The sequence below is a fragment of the Nyctibius grandis genome, chromosome 3, assembly GCF_013368605.1.
Source record: "Nyctibius grandis isolate bNycGra1 chromosome 3, bNycGra1.pri, whole genome shotgun sequence".
Lineage (NCBI taxonomy): Eukaryota > Metazoa > Chordata > Aves > Nyctibiiformes > Nyctibiidae > Nyctibius > Nyctibius grandis.
The window spans coordinates 95870227-95885053 of record NC_090660.1 but is presented as its reverse complement, the minus strand read 5'-3'; the positions used below and the strand labels follow the sequence as shown (position 1 = coordinate 95885053).

Sequence of the window (14827 nt, the reverse complement as noted above, 5' to 3'; positions counted from 1 at the left end):
CTTTGCGTAGTAGGAACCAGCAGTCCTACTAGTAGAGTTGCATTTCAAATGCAAATCTAAAGTTCTGTTGATGAGAAAAGACAGCCTGGAGAAGGCAGCCAGCCATTCCTGCAGTGGGGCCATTCTCGCCCTGGGCTGAGGTGAAGGCCTGGGTTCAATCTTTGTTCTAACACTGCTTTAACGGGAGCAAGTCAGGTTCCTTCCCAATGCTTTATCCTCCTCATCCATAAAACAGAGATACACGAGTGATACACATCACTTTGAGATTTACAAATGAAAGTGGTATTAGAGAGACATTGTTGCTGTTATCTATTATTATTCACACATTTACATCTCATTTCTCACCTGAGGTATTACCTCACATGACACTCGTAACTGCATCTACCAAATTTGATGGTTTGCCATCCAAGTTGTGCTTTAGGCAAGAAAAGGTGCCTCCTTATCTTACAGCTGCCTTGAATTCACTGTCAACAGTTCTTCTAGCTATCTTGTTCTCAATGCTTGCCTTATCTTAAGAAAGTCTTGTTTCATATTGTATTTTCCAAATCCAGGGAATTCAGTGCAAGTTCATGTCTATCATCTTCATTGTTTAATTGAAACACAGTTGATCCATTTATTAATCTACCCAAGCAGAATAAATGTGATTCAAAGGAATTTGACGTGGAATATGCTAGTACATTATTTAACCCAAGTCCAGAAGAGTCCAGTAAAAAGAGAGACCTTGAATATTTTCAGCTGCAGAATAAACAAAGGGCACAATGATGCAAAGGATGGTGATGGAATTAACCGAAAGATGTTTCTTGTGTTTCTGCATTCCAGGTGTGAGAGAGAATAAAATGTACTCCTTGCCTGAATCTTGGAATATACTTTTAGAATAGACTCAAAGATAAAATATCCCAAATGCCACTGCTGGGTGATCACTCTTACATAAGGAGTAAGTGCTACAATAAGTTCCAGTGCCTCCTGTGAGGTTGTGTCATTCTGGTAAAAGAACGAGTATCTTTCTAATGAGCAATGTTTTACTGGGAGCAAACGTCCTGTCCGGACTCCCAAACTCTGCTCTGAACACATAGGAACTCACCTTCAAAACAGTCTTTTTTACCTCACTTTGGTTAATACACAACGCTAAACCACTAGCCTGGCTGTGTTTCAGGTCTTCTTTTCATAGGAAAAATCAATATAGTGCTACACAGCAGTAAAAAATCAGGTCTGAGATGCCATGGCTTGCGACCATTAGCAGGTTGGATGGTATGAGTGTTTGTTTATCTGGGCCTTGCTGTTAAAATTCACCTCTTGCACATACACAGATTGCAATTTTAATGTGATTAAATTGTATCCCAAGGGTGTAGTCCTGTTCCATACATTCAACAGAAGCTTTGCAGATGAATTAGTCTGGCAGGATTTCACTTTGTTTCTTCAAACACAGCAAAGCCAACAGCCTTCTCCTACACTCATCCACCATTTTCAAAACCAGGTTTTGTTTCCACATCTATCACTTAACTACTGCCCATTTCAGAGTATACTCGTCACCTTAACCTTATCCCTAAGATAGAGGAACCTCAACAGCCATGCGAAAACTCCCACAATTTGAATGTTATATTAATGAAGACCACACAAATACTTAAGAAAAGCCATTAGATCAAGCAGCATTTTCATTTGAACATCATCTTAAAACCGAGGCTTTTTCTCCACTTTCATTAACGGGCAATGTAACAACTGCTGCGTTCACCTTCAGCTGCTGTAAGGCTGGAAAAACAGAGCCCTGTGTTTCAATTTTTGTGAATAAACCCCCTGAATTCTCCTTCCCAGTGACAGCAAAGCCAGAAAAAACATCCCATGAGAAAGCAAATGTGAGATGGAGAACTTAGCTACATCTTTGGTGATCATAACACTGCAACAAAACTCTTCAAATTTTGATGCTTCCTGCTTTTCCCAGGGCTGGAAACATCTGTTTCAAACACTAGACAAGAGCAGTTTTTGTTAATTTTTCACCAAAGATCCTACTGTGTCCTCATATTGCCTTGAAAGCAGCCTTTCCCGAGTCTTTTCCTGCAGGTTGCTTCTTTTACTGAGCAGGACCAAGAAATCCTGAATAATACAAAGATGAGCAAAAGAAGCCACAGGTTATCAAGTCTATTGAAGATGTAGTTGTGCTTTGGACAGAGGCTTGGCTGGTTTTAACTGATTTTGCTCATTCTCCCTGTGTTGTCCATACTGAGCATTTCCAATATACTGCCTGGATTTCAGTACTTCTTTAGTCCATCTGCCCACTGGTAAAAAAAAACAGTGGGAAGAGAGGGAAGACTTTCCGCTGTCACTTGGGGAATATACTCAAAGATCTAAATTTACCATCAGGTAAATCACTGCCCTATTGGCAAATTAAAAATAAACAGGCAGTGATATGTAAGTGTCAAATAGTCCCTGTGGTCACCTGGGAGGTATGCTGGGCAAAACGAGACTCCAGCTCCTGGGAACCTCGAGTGAAATATTAGCTTTGCTGCACGTCCATGAAGAGCCAAACATACCATCATTTATAGACTGTGAGAAACGAGGGCAGAACTAGGAATCACAAGATGAGCTGTACTAACATTGCCCTCTATCAGAAATTTTAAGCAAAGATAAAATTTACATGATTTATGAGTTTTGTATTTGGCAGATATTTTTGTTGTAGTTAGCATAAGAAATGTGTAAGACCATAGAAACCATAACCACATACATAATTTTATTTATGTGAGGACATGATTAGCCATTCTGTGAAACTGCTGCACAAACCATCTGTACAGCTCAGTGCTCCTGTACCTTCTGAGCCTCTTGCTCTCACACCAGCTTGCTCCTTCCAAGCACTGGCACATTTACACAGCCACTGAATATATCAGGCTAAAGAACTGATTCAACTGAAAAATAATGGATGCCAGAGGGGTGGAAAAAAGGTTGTTTTTCAGCTACGTGAGTCCACTGTGTGGCCACAGACTGCTTGTGCTGGTGCAGCACTGGGCAGAAGGGGAGGTAACAAGGGGTAGGGACCAGCAGGCAAGGACACAGAAAGGAGACAATGACCTTGTAAGCTGGCTCTGATGTCAAATAGTTTCTTACCAAACTATGCCCTAAAACATTTTCTAATATAATGCTGTGATGGGGAAATATTTGGCCAGGATAATAACCAAAGGATTTGAATGAGAGGAAACTGAGAATTTAAGATAATACAGTAAGTTATTCAAATTGTGGGGTTTTTAAAGTTTTTTTTTGTGGAAATTCTCTAGGTCAGTTATATAGGAGTGAGACAGGGCTTTTGTTCTTCCTATCAAAACCACTGCGGTAGTAACCTGTATTATCTCTACTCTAGCCAGAAACTTCTGTGTTCAAAGGTACCATCTACAAAGGCACAAGGGATGTCCTGCTTAGTTAAATGAGTGCTTGCACAGCCGGGTGCCAAGTTATAACAGTTAGTACTCGTATTGTCACTCGTATGTTCACTATCTTTCATAAAATGTAAGTCGCTCATCCATTATTGCTATTACTGCTGTGATTATATATTGCTTTCATTTTTCAGAATATACAGACCTATAATTCATTTAAATACTATTCTATGATACTGAAATTATCTAAACTGACTTTTAATTCAGTGAAGATTCACAGTGGGGCTGAGGCGTTTAACTCCAGTGAAGTGACATCTGGCGTCACTGGTGTCCACAGAGCTTATTCCTGGCTGCTCCCACAGCTCCCAAAGCATCCAACCATTCTGCTGACAGATCCCCTTGGGCTCCAAGATTTCTTCCACTGGACAAATTTGTAACTGTCTGAAATACTGTGCACCCTGCAAGTTCTGCTGGTGTAGCCAGGCCAGCCAAGCTCTGCTGTAGACACAGGTGTGCTGGCCAAAGAGGACGTTGCCTGACTTTGCGTTATTTGAAAGTGGGACTAACACGAAGCCTGATGCAGCAGCGTGTGGATGGAAGTGCTGCGCAGCTACGGGGCTGAACATGTCCCCAGGCATTGCTGACCATTCAGGGCTACAGCCTTCCTAGTCCCTTCTGATCAATCCAAGCCTGGAGCTAGAGCCCAAGAAGAAGCCCCTGTCAGCTTATCTCTACAACAGAGCTCTAAATCAGAGACTCTGAAACACAGATTCATGACAGCACTGAGCTTCCCAGTGCCCCCTTCCATACATCAGGTGCTCTCCCAAATATCTCGGCTCCGAGTCCTGCATCAGTAGGGTACTCAAGGACTCTCTGCCCTGCACTGAACAGGCGAGGCAGCAGTCGCTGCTGTCTGGGTGGAGCATGTACTCGGGATCACAAATGCTGTTCATAACTTCCTGCTGCTTGATTTGGAACAAGGCTTTGGATGTGGATTTCTAGTCTGTCAGAGCACGTCCTGCCCCAAAGCTTTTTAGGCATCCTGGTTTAAGTCTTTCTGCACCTGTCCTGATGCTGCCCACATTGTACAGAATAATTAAATGCTCATATTTATAAATGCATATAAATGGGGACTTCAATTCGGGTAATTCAAGAATTCTAAATTTTTGGAGAATTCATATTTATTATCTTCTTCAAGTCCTTGATCAGAAGCTGAAGTCCAGGGAGGCAGTTTTAAAACAGAGATGCAGCTAGGGAAGAGACATTCTGTCTCCTCCGCAAAGCTTGGGTGAAGAAAATATACCATTTCTGCTCCGGTTTGCAAACATGTTTTTTCAAAGACTTAAATTTCAATCTTAAGGCTCGTGTCTCCCAGGCAACAACAAGAAAGATTAAAACGCAATGTGCTTTGATAGGTATCTTTCATTAAAATGCTTTCGAAAAGCCATTTCCAGGAAAAATAGAAGTAAATAACAAAGTAATACAAGTCTATTTTCTCTCCACTTTCTTTGAATAACTCTGGGAAAACAATAATTTTTCTCTCTTTCTCCTATCATCAGCTGAATTGATGGAGGCTGGAGGATGGGGTCTTATACAGCACTTTCACTGTGTTACACAGAACATCATGATCTTACCCCACTCTATTTCTTATTTTTCAGATATTTGAATCCCGTGCAACTTGATACTGGAATATATGTATAGCAATACTATTCTTTTCTATCTTTTGATCTACAGATATTCTCAAACTTTAGAAAATATAGCTTTCCATTTTTAGGGCTTTACCCCTGCAAATTGCACAGAATCTTTATTTTAGCACCTTTATCAACAGAATAAAAAAATCCCACTGACACATTAATAAAACTGTGAGTAAAATTCTGATCATGTTAAAACTAATGATAATATTTCCATTGTCTTCAGGAAGTCAGTATGCCAGCTTTTGTTTGTATAATATCTGAGGAACATGGCCTCAGAGAATGCCAGAAAGCAGGGGAAATCTACACCATCTCTGCCAATCTCTGTTGTGTATGTCATCTACATACCAAAGAGGAACACGTAGCTCTGCAGAGATCATTGGAGAAAAGTTGGCTATGCATCAAAACACATAAATAGAAAGAAAATGAGTAGATAATCAGAATTCAAATAAAATCTGTATTTCCCTCAGAAATACTTGGAGACGTCGAGAGTCACTGCACTAGAATGAAAAGCTAAAATCCTTTCACTGCGTTCATTTTGGAAACACCCATGAGGGAATGTGGAATGGAAACCTCGACTCACAAATGAGAGGGTTTCATGGGACGGAGTCCTTGGATGGCTTCTGACAGAAGCCTGCATGGGCTTTTTGGCTGAGGCTCCCGCGCAGCAGGCGTGGACTCCTCAGCTGGGGACTCCCCGTCGTTGCCTGGTGCGGCACACATGCTCTGGGTCATGTAAGCCCCGTGGGACTCTTCTGGCCCTGGGTAGTGTTACTTTCATCACTAGGATTTTTCAAGAGCGGCAGCTACTTTCATAACCCATCTCATGTGTTCTTATTTTTACTCCCCAAATCTAAAAGAGCAACCACTTTCCACAGCTAAAAGATCAGGTAAAAGACCAGGCCTAAGGACAACCCTGCCCCCCTGCCGCCTCTTGTCTAACTCCTAGGTAAGCTTTCTCAGTCGTAAGTAGTTTTATCTGCAAATATCTCCACACACCCCAGTGCACACTCAAGTCAGTCTGTGTTTAGCCTGTGCGTAAGAGTTTTCCTGAAAAAAAATGAGTCATTCACATACTCAAAGCTGAATACAGACCTATGTGGAGAGCTGATCCAAGGTCTTTTTTTGACATAAATTTGGGTTGTAGAATGAGATTTTTGTGCAATGATTTAATGAGAGAATTTTCAAAAAATACAACAGAAAACAACTGAGGTCAAAAAGACACATTATGGTTCTCCCCACCCCCGCCCTTCCCCCATGAAATTTCAACAAATACATTTCTCAAGCCATAAAAAAACCCAAAAAGTGTACTATTTCTTTCAGGCTTTTGAGTCTCCATAAAAATATCCCTGTCAGGCCAGATGGAGCAATGTTAAAGGCAAGTACGTTTGCAAAAATATTAGTGAACATATATCTGTTTAATCTACCATATACCCACTCATATTGGAGCAGCTCTGGTTTTAAATGTTACTCTCTACAGTATTCTCCATGATACCATTTATAATTACTGCACACCTGGCTTGGGTTTCTCACTGACAGCTTGCTTAAAGACCACGTTGCACTCACTGTTATTGCGTGTTTATTCTGAGGGTGCTAAAGTCCTGATTATTTAATTTGTTTTAACTCTTGTTTCCTATTTTGTTTTCTAGGGAAGAGTTATAGATTGCCTACAGGCCTGCTTTGTACCTTATTGATCTTAATTAACCAAATGGCTAATATTGTAATAAAAAAAAACACATTAGGCAGTGGACTTTAAGTGGCAGATCATAGGTCCTTGTTCTCAGAATCCCCTCCTGTAGTTTTACAAGCACATTGTCATTGTGCAGGTTAGAAATGCTTGCTATTCTTAACTACTGATTTTTATAGTATCATTTACTAACCACTCTGTTTATTTATAGAGGTTAATGCCAAGTTTCCGTCTGATAGCTTGGAGCTATGGATCACTCAAAAAAATCTTATCTTGTTCCAAAAATAACATAGATAATGATTTGCATTTGCTAGTTAGTGCTGGCATATGGCATATAGTGCCACATTTTGAGGAAACGGCTTGCAATAATAATGAGAAAATGTGTCTATTGTGAAGTTTTAGAAGAATATCCACTGAAAACTGAATGTTAATAATTCAGCCATTAAGAAATGATTCTTAGTGGAATTTGTAATGCGGGTATTTAAAAATAAGCTTGCCCACTTTTAATGTGGGTAAGTTTCTGGTTTACTGAGTTATTTTAGAGTATGCTTTCTTATAGTCATACAAGAAATGTCTCTCTAACTAAATTATACCAGTTGGAACATGTCGAGAGCATTATAAATGGCTGTGGGCAGTTCAGTAACGGGAACACTTTTAGAAACTTCTGGTGGTTGAAGAACAACATAAATGGCTGAAAGAAGACTGACTTGCTACATTAAGAGTTTCTCAGCAACATTCACACTTTGAACTTGACTAAGCAGAGTTTGGAGCTGCTGGATCTATAAATACTTCAGGGGAAGAAGACCCCTGGACTTGAGGAGTTGCTCCCAGAGACATGCAGCCACATCCTTTGCTGGGCTGGGACTATGTGAAGTCACCTATTTGGTATCTGTGATGGCATTTGTGCCTCCTCTGTGCTGCAGTTGCTCACTACAGCTATAGGATGGCCACAACTCTTGCCTACCTGGAAAAAAAAGAAGAAATACAAATGAATCATTTGGTTCACCAAAACCAGCAAAACAAAGTAGTTTGCTTTTTGTATACGGTTCCCGCTTTCTCCAGATAATATTGCCAATTAAAATGATAAGCAGTTTTACACAATAAAAGGAACTGGCTTCTCCAGTAATACAGCAATTTACAAACTGGTATTTTTTTATTTAGGAACTACTGCACAAGGTAAGAAAAATGGGTTTTGGTGCCAAAATAAAACTGCAACAGTTTCTTTCCAAGTCCATCTTTTCCCACTCTTTGGCTGCATACATATTGTCCTCTTTCCCAAGTCCTTCACAACAGATCCAAGAGCGTTTAAGTACACATATACTGATAGTTTTGATCACTGAACTACACAACAAGGCTGTGTGTTTTCCAAGTGCCGATCTGAGGAACGTTAGCCAACCGCAGCAAGGACACACACGTTTTCAAACCTGAGTATCCTTCTCTGCCTTATGGGCAAAATCATATGAAGCCTTCTGAACACCATCTGCTTCCTTGCGGTGGACGAGGCCGCTCTGATCCATATGTTTCTCCCACAAATTCCCTAATGAAGCCCAGATTTACCAGCGGTGGCTGAAGCCCACCAGGCCCTGAGGCAGGCATTGCTGACCAGGCCCTCAGGCAGCTGGTGCCCACTGGAGCCTGACAGGCCCTGAGGCGCCCGAGGCGGCCGCAGCAAGCTCGGCTCGGTGATCGGAGGAGGCTGGCGGTGTCCGTGAAGGCGGCGGGGCCCCGGGCGAGCCCAGGCTGTAGGGTGGGGAGGAGTGAAGCGATGACCACGCCGGGCCCGTCCGGGCCGGGTCTCGAACCGGCGGCCCGTGAGCCCCAGCTGACCTGTCAGTCACTGCGCCGCTGCGTCACTCCTCCTCCTCCTCCTCATCCCCCGCCCCGCCCCGCCCCGCCATCTCGTGACCGACGCTGCGGCGGCGTCAGCTGACCTGGCGCCTCACGTGACCCGCTGGCGGGTGTGCGGGCGGCGCGCGGCGGCGGCTGCCGGCGGGGGATGGAGCAGTGACGGGTAAGCGCCCTGGGAGCCGCCGCCGAGGCCCGGGCGTGAGGGCCTGGGCCGGGCCGCGACGCGACGCGACGCGCCCCGAGCGGCTGGCGCAGCGCTCCGGCCTCCCCCGGCGGCGGGCCGCGCTGGGCCTGGCGTGAAGGGCAGCGCCGGCCGGGCCCGGCGGTACTGTGGGGGCCCGCCCGCCGCCGCCGCGTCTGTCAGGGGCTCTGACAGGCCTCGGCGCCGCGCCGGGGGCTGCCGGGCGTCGGGGCTGCCCTGCCGCCGCTCTGCCGGGCTCCCACGCCGGGGGTGAGGTAGCCGCTGTGGGGTTTTTATCATGAGGCGGGCGAAGTGAAGGCGCGGCCCTGGGAGCCTGCGCCGGTGGCTGCCGGGGCAGCTGCTGCCTGCCCGGGTTCTGGGAACTGTCATCTAATCCCTGTGATCCAGATCAGCGGCTCTGGGGAGAGCAAAGCCAGCGGCCCCCGCCCCGTGTGCCAGCCCCTGGCTGCCTCTGCACGAGGCGTATGAAGTCCCCGTTGTGAAATCTTCCCGGGCTCTGGCTTCCTCGTTGTGGCCACTTGTATTTATGAAATGTGGAGGCGGTGAAGGCCAAACGCAAAGCCTCAGAAGTGATTTCTGAGAGTGAGCTTGAAGAAATAACTTCTCAAGGATTTAGTGCTGCATATTGTGAGACTTCTAAATCACGTTAGGAAGTTGAGTAAGCCTGATAGGAAAAAAAAAAAAACAATCATCTCCTCCCCCAGCCTTGTTTTCTTTGAAACTTGCAGTGCAAAGTGTGTTAGTTGGGATTTTGTTTTGACATCCCTATATGTGTTTCCAGGTACAGCATTGAAACAGCTGTTTAGTGGGTGTTGCTTAGATTATAGTATACTGCATGGAAGATTTTTCTTTGGAAATCCATTTTTCTCTTACTGACCCCTTTCCTATTAACATAGAAATTACGCACTATAAATTAAAGGTTGTAATGCAAAATACATTTTAAATAATACATCAAACTTTGGGCATTAAGAGTAGGTAGGGTTCAAAACCAGGTAAGCTTCAAGGAAAGCTTCAAGGGATGAAATATTTCAAGCATTTTATAGATGAGTTGTGCTCATTTGACCATCAGAACATCTTGGCTATCTGTTTGTTACTTAAATCTCTTTGTAGCAGCGCATGGAAGACTATTATGCTTCAAAGTTATGTTGTGACTAGGCTTATGAGAAAGTGTCAAGAGAAACTCAATAATATTGCTCAGAGAAAAGCATAGTCTAATTAATTTCTAGTATTAAGCACTTAAAAGTGAGAACTTTCATTCTTTGTGAGTACTGACAGTTCAGTCAATCAGTATTAAAATAGTAATTCCATGACCTGTGGAATCGTAAGTATCAAGGTAGCTAGCTTAGTGCCATATGTAATCTTGGAATTCCAGAACCTGTTCCTTGAAGTCCTGAACTTTTCTTCGGCATGGTCTATAGAGAGATTATTGTATGAACTTTGATTCTTATTTTCCTTTTTTCCCTTCAGTTGTATAGTAAACACTTTTTGCTGAAGTTGGCCAGAAAATACTTACAGTGGCATCTCAGAAGCACTTTCACTCCTTAATGGGTGGCTTTACCCATATTCAGCAGAACTGGGACCATCGTTTCTGCTCTCTTAATATCATTGTATGGTAGGGTACTGAATGGACAACGGTTAGGGAAAAAAACACCACCTTGAAAGTGTTAGCTTGATTAACTATACTTGTGCTATAGTATTGAATGTTTTTAAATTGATAGATTTATGTGTTGTAGACAATTGCATTTATGTATGCAGATATCTATTTATTAATATTTCTTTCAATGAGTGTACATCAGAAACAATTGAAATAACAAGAATAGCTAACAGTGATTAGGTGAAACTAGGCTATGACAAATTGTACTCAAGAGTACAGGACAAAAAAGTTCTGGTCATGGAGGTACATGAGTGTAAACATGGAGTTCACTTGTCCATTCTTATTGCTCATTCTAGGTTTTATACTTTCAGCCTTTTTTTTGTTATTCCCTTGGTTTGTTGTCCAAAAACCTAAAAGCATGAAAGTCTGAGAAAATTTGACTGGAACCATGCAGCTAATGGTCTTTGGGAGTGAGGAAGGTGAGATGGTAGCTGATAGGCAGCTTTTTGTTGGGGTTCTCCTCCCTGCTTCTGCTTTAGATTCTCAGCTTTAATTAATGCTTTCAGTTGCAGTCATAAGCAAAGTCGAGAAAGGAAAGAAGTTTAATCATTGGGTTGTTAGCCAAGTACTTAAAAATTTGAACTGTGTCTTTTTGGGTTTTCTTGGAATATGACAAGACTAAAATCTAAACAAGACTTGCTTCTGCCAGCATGCTGCTTGTAATGTCTTTGGTTTTGTTGTGTTTGTTTTTCCCTCTGTAACTTAAGTTTCAACATACAATGCTTCAGACTGCAGATGTTTTAAGTTCAGGCTGTATCCTTATGCAGACAGGGCTTAGTACGATGAGATTACTGTCTGCATTGGACTAGAATTTTTGGCTGATCACATACTTGCAATAGTGTGGTTTTAAAATACTGTCAAAACTACAGGTAAGATTTTTCAGGGCAAGGTGCAGCTGATAAATGATAGTAGTCATATAATATATTCTAATGTTAAGGCCAAAAGGAAACTGGTGATAGGTTTTGCAGGCTGCTGAGATGCCAAGGCTTGTCAATTCACAAATACCTGTTGACCTAAAGTAAAAATAAACTCACCACAGCAGTGGATCTCAAAGCAGACTGTATACCATTATCTGCAGATCAAAGAAATAAAGTAATAGTTTAGTAAAAAATACCTGTCAATGTGCTTAGAAGATTTGAACACTTGGTATTTTCTGCTTTATTCTGTGGTCCTTCTCTTTAAATTTCATGGCTTTCATTTTACAGTGGGTCAGTATGTATTTTTTGGCTGACTAGCATCTGTTTCTGTTTTTCTTACCATTCTGTAGCACTTCTCCTTTCTCCACTTCTTGTTCATTGTTCTGCATAGTTCTGATTTCAAATTCATTCCCTTACATAAAAAACCCCACCATAGAACAAGCGTTTTTTTTACTTCGATGTATTTGAAAATACCTCTATTGAGTAGGTAGCTGAAACGGGAAATCATCTTACTTCCCATGGCTATTAGAAATGGAACAGAGCTTCAGGAAAACCAGCCACACAGACAAAAATGTTGAGGGAGGAAGGGAAAAGAAATCCACAAGCTTAATGATTCCTGGGATTACTGTTCCACCTTTGCCTCTTCACTTTTAACAGTAGAAAAAGATTTTGGTTATTCAGTTGAACAATCCTTTTTTGCCTCTGATATTAAGGAATCCTGAAGTGTTCTAGTAGTTTGGTTTTTAAGCATGAAAAAAGATTTGCTGCAAGTCTGTCAGGTATTTGTAACTTCAGTTTTGTTTGTGGTGGACTTGCAGTCATCATATGAGGTCTGAACAGTTAGTCTTTGAAAACTAACTTTAAAAGATTTGAAAACTTTACTTATTGAAAGGAATTATTCTTTGCAATGGGTCTGTTAAAACTGTGTTTTGTTTTTTTTTTTTTCCCCTGGGAAAAGATGTCTAGTTTATTAATGGTTAGCTGATTTTCCTCATCTGTAATGCAGGGAATGAGACTGTGTCATTGTAAACATGTTACTGTTTCCTTAGATGATACAGTCTCTGGAAATGTTATACTTACTCTTTAAGGGCTATTTATGTTTTAGTGGAAAACATGAGGATGCACTGTTCCATCTGTCTTACTGTATAGAAGTCTGGATTTCTACGTTATGGCTCTTCTGTCTTTTACTTGGATATTTGCATGCTGCTGCTGCCACCACCTAAACTGGTTTATTTATCTAGCATTTATTCCAAAGACTCCTCTAGTCCTAGTCTAGTCAAATCCAAACAAAAAACAATTTAAAGCTTAAACACTTTGTGTGTGTGTGTGTCAACTGTAGTGGTGTCTTCCTGCGTGGGTGAAGTTTACTGTAAATTTGGCCATCTCTTTTACAGGGACAGGGTTCAGGAAGTGTAGGAAAACATCATGTGCAATGGATTCACCAAGTTTGGCATGTGTTAAGGAAGATAATGCATCAAAGTAGTCTGAATAAGAGGAAATTTTGTCTCGTTCCAAATTGTTGATAATTAGTAGACCTCCCATGGAGATCCATTATGTGAGAGAATCTGGTTAGTGCTTTCCTACACAAAGAAGCCCTGTAACATGCTATGTTATATTGGTGATGGCTGATGTTGCTTTGATTTTTCTTGATACCTCCCGATACCAAAATAATCAGTACGGTATGACCAAGGATTGTTACAGCACGCGCTTTGGAGCATGTGGGGGCCAGTGGTTCCCGAGGGGCCGTTGCCATGGGTTTCACCCCCTCTCTGATTCTGCTCTTGAGGACATTCCCCCAACAGTCAAGGCCACAGCATGGTGGGGGAAGTAGACCCAGTCTTTTCACCTGTCCTTCTCAGAGATAGGAGCCCTTTTCTCACCCATACTGTTTCCAAGAGCAAAGAACTCCTTACCCCTTCTCCTTCCAACGTGCTTTTTGGCAACTTTTTAGGGGAGAAGAGAGAGTAGTGCCAGTGAGGAGAGCATAGATCTAACTTCCAGGTCCTGGACTTCCAGCTGTTGAATAGAACCAGCTGTGCAGGTGCATGGCCGCAGCACAGGAGAGTGCCCAGAACTGGGCTGAGTCAGGCCAGATAAGCTTGTGTGGAGTAGGACATGTGTCTGGTCTTGTAAATATTCTTATTTCACAAATACCTGTACCTGCCTTGGCATCGTCTGTATTTAGGATTATAGCACTGCTGTGCTACTACCTGGTAATGGAGTGTCAGACATCATGGAGTGTGTGGTGCTGAGAGCCTTGATAACTGGGTGTCATCATCTCTTGTTATCAACAAAGCCCCTTGATTGAAGGAGGATGGCTGTTACACCAGTGACAAGATGCGCTTCATGATACTAATTTAACAGTTGGTAAACTTTCCTCAGCTTTAGGCTTCCTGAGTAGCTGAACAAAAGAATCAGCTAACAGGCCTCTTTTTAGCTCATCTCTAACTTCAGCACTCTTGGTAACTTGTTGACCCTAGAATGATTACATAGATGAAGGACCTATATGTGGTGTTTTGGGCAAAGTTTGCTACTGTGTATTAATTCTTACAAATACAGTATTTGATTCTTTCTCTCAAAAAAATTGAGTGCTGTAGTCTGTGCTTATTGTGAAATGTAGGTTAGCCTCTACTCTTTCAAAGCTGCTACAAAGACATTGAAAATATCAAAAGTTGACATTTAGATTCTGTCAAGGTACACTTTGATTTTATTCTTCGCTCCCTTATTAAAAAAATCCAGTAACTCTCAACCAGCTTGTTCTGTTTCTTAGTGACAGAAGAACGTATATACTCTTGACTTCTTGAGGTTGTTTGCAAAGTAGCTCAACATAAATTGTATTTAGTACCAATACTCTCTTGACTAATGCCGGTATGTGTAACGTTATTGAAGGTCTGCAATGACAACAGAGATACCAAGACTAGAAAGTGTCCTTCTTTTTGTTGACATTTTTAGCTGCCAGGAGAACCTTCTTTGCTTGAAAGTTTATCGGATTTAAGTATTTTTTAGGCATTTGCTCACTTTAAAACACTGAAAAGTGATTGGAAAAACTGTAACGTCAGAGTTGAAATTTGTTTGTGTTTTTTTTTTTTTCTTTTATTTGTTCAGAAAAAGTTGTCTGTTGTACAGATGCTGGAAAACGTATACAGCTGGGAAAATATGATTTGGGTCCTGTTCTATTGGATTTCTTTTCAGTTGGATTGTTTGCTTATAATCTTTTGTGGAATTGCAGTTGAAAGATGCTAATATTGCACACTGAGCCCACTTTAACTTGCAGGGTGGCTAGTTTAAAAAGACTTTCCAACTGTGCAAATGTGATTTGGAAGATAGGAAAAAATGAGTTTGGAACCACGTGGTACTCTTGGTAAAATCTCTTACAGTGGCTGGAACTGCACTTTAGTAACATGAAACGAGATTTTTTTTCTTCAGGCAAAGCTTTGGATTCTGAACTAATGGCAGATGTTCTTTCTTTCCC

At 41.9% G+C, this 14827-nt stretch overlaps 1 protein-coding gene across 5 annotated transcripts in view; it reads left to right on the top strand.

Annotated features, from left to right (window-relative positions):
- Nucleotides 1–14827, top strand: part of ATP6V1C1 (ATPase H+ transporting V1 subunit C1) — a 56740-nt gene that overhangs the window by 22384 nt on the left and 19529 nt on the right. The window contains exon 1 of one of the 5 annotated variants that reach the window (XM_068395908.1): nucleotides 8658–8745. The exons of the other annotated variants lie outside the window; for them this stretch is intronic. The gene's annotated coding sequence lies outside the window, so the exon portion shown is untranslated. Of the gene's footprint in view, nucleotides 1–8657; nucleotides 8746–14827 lie in introns of those variants that run through there. 5 annotated transcript variants of the gene reach the window in all.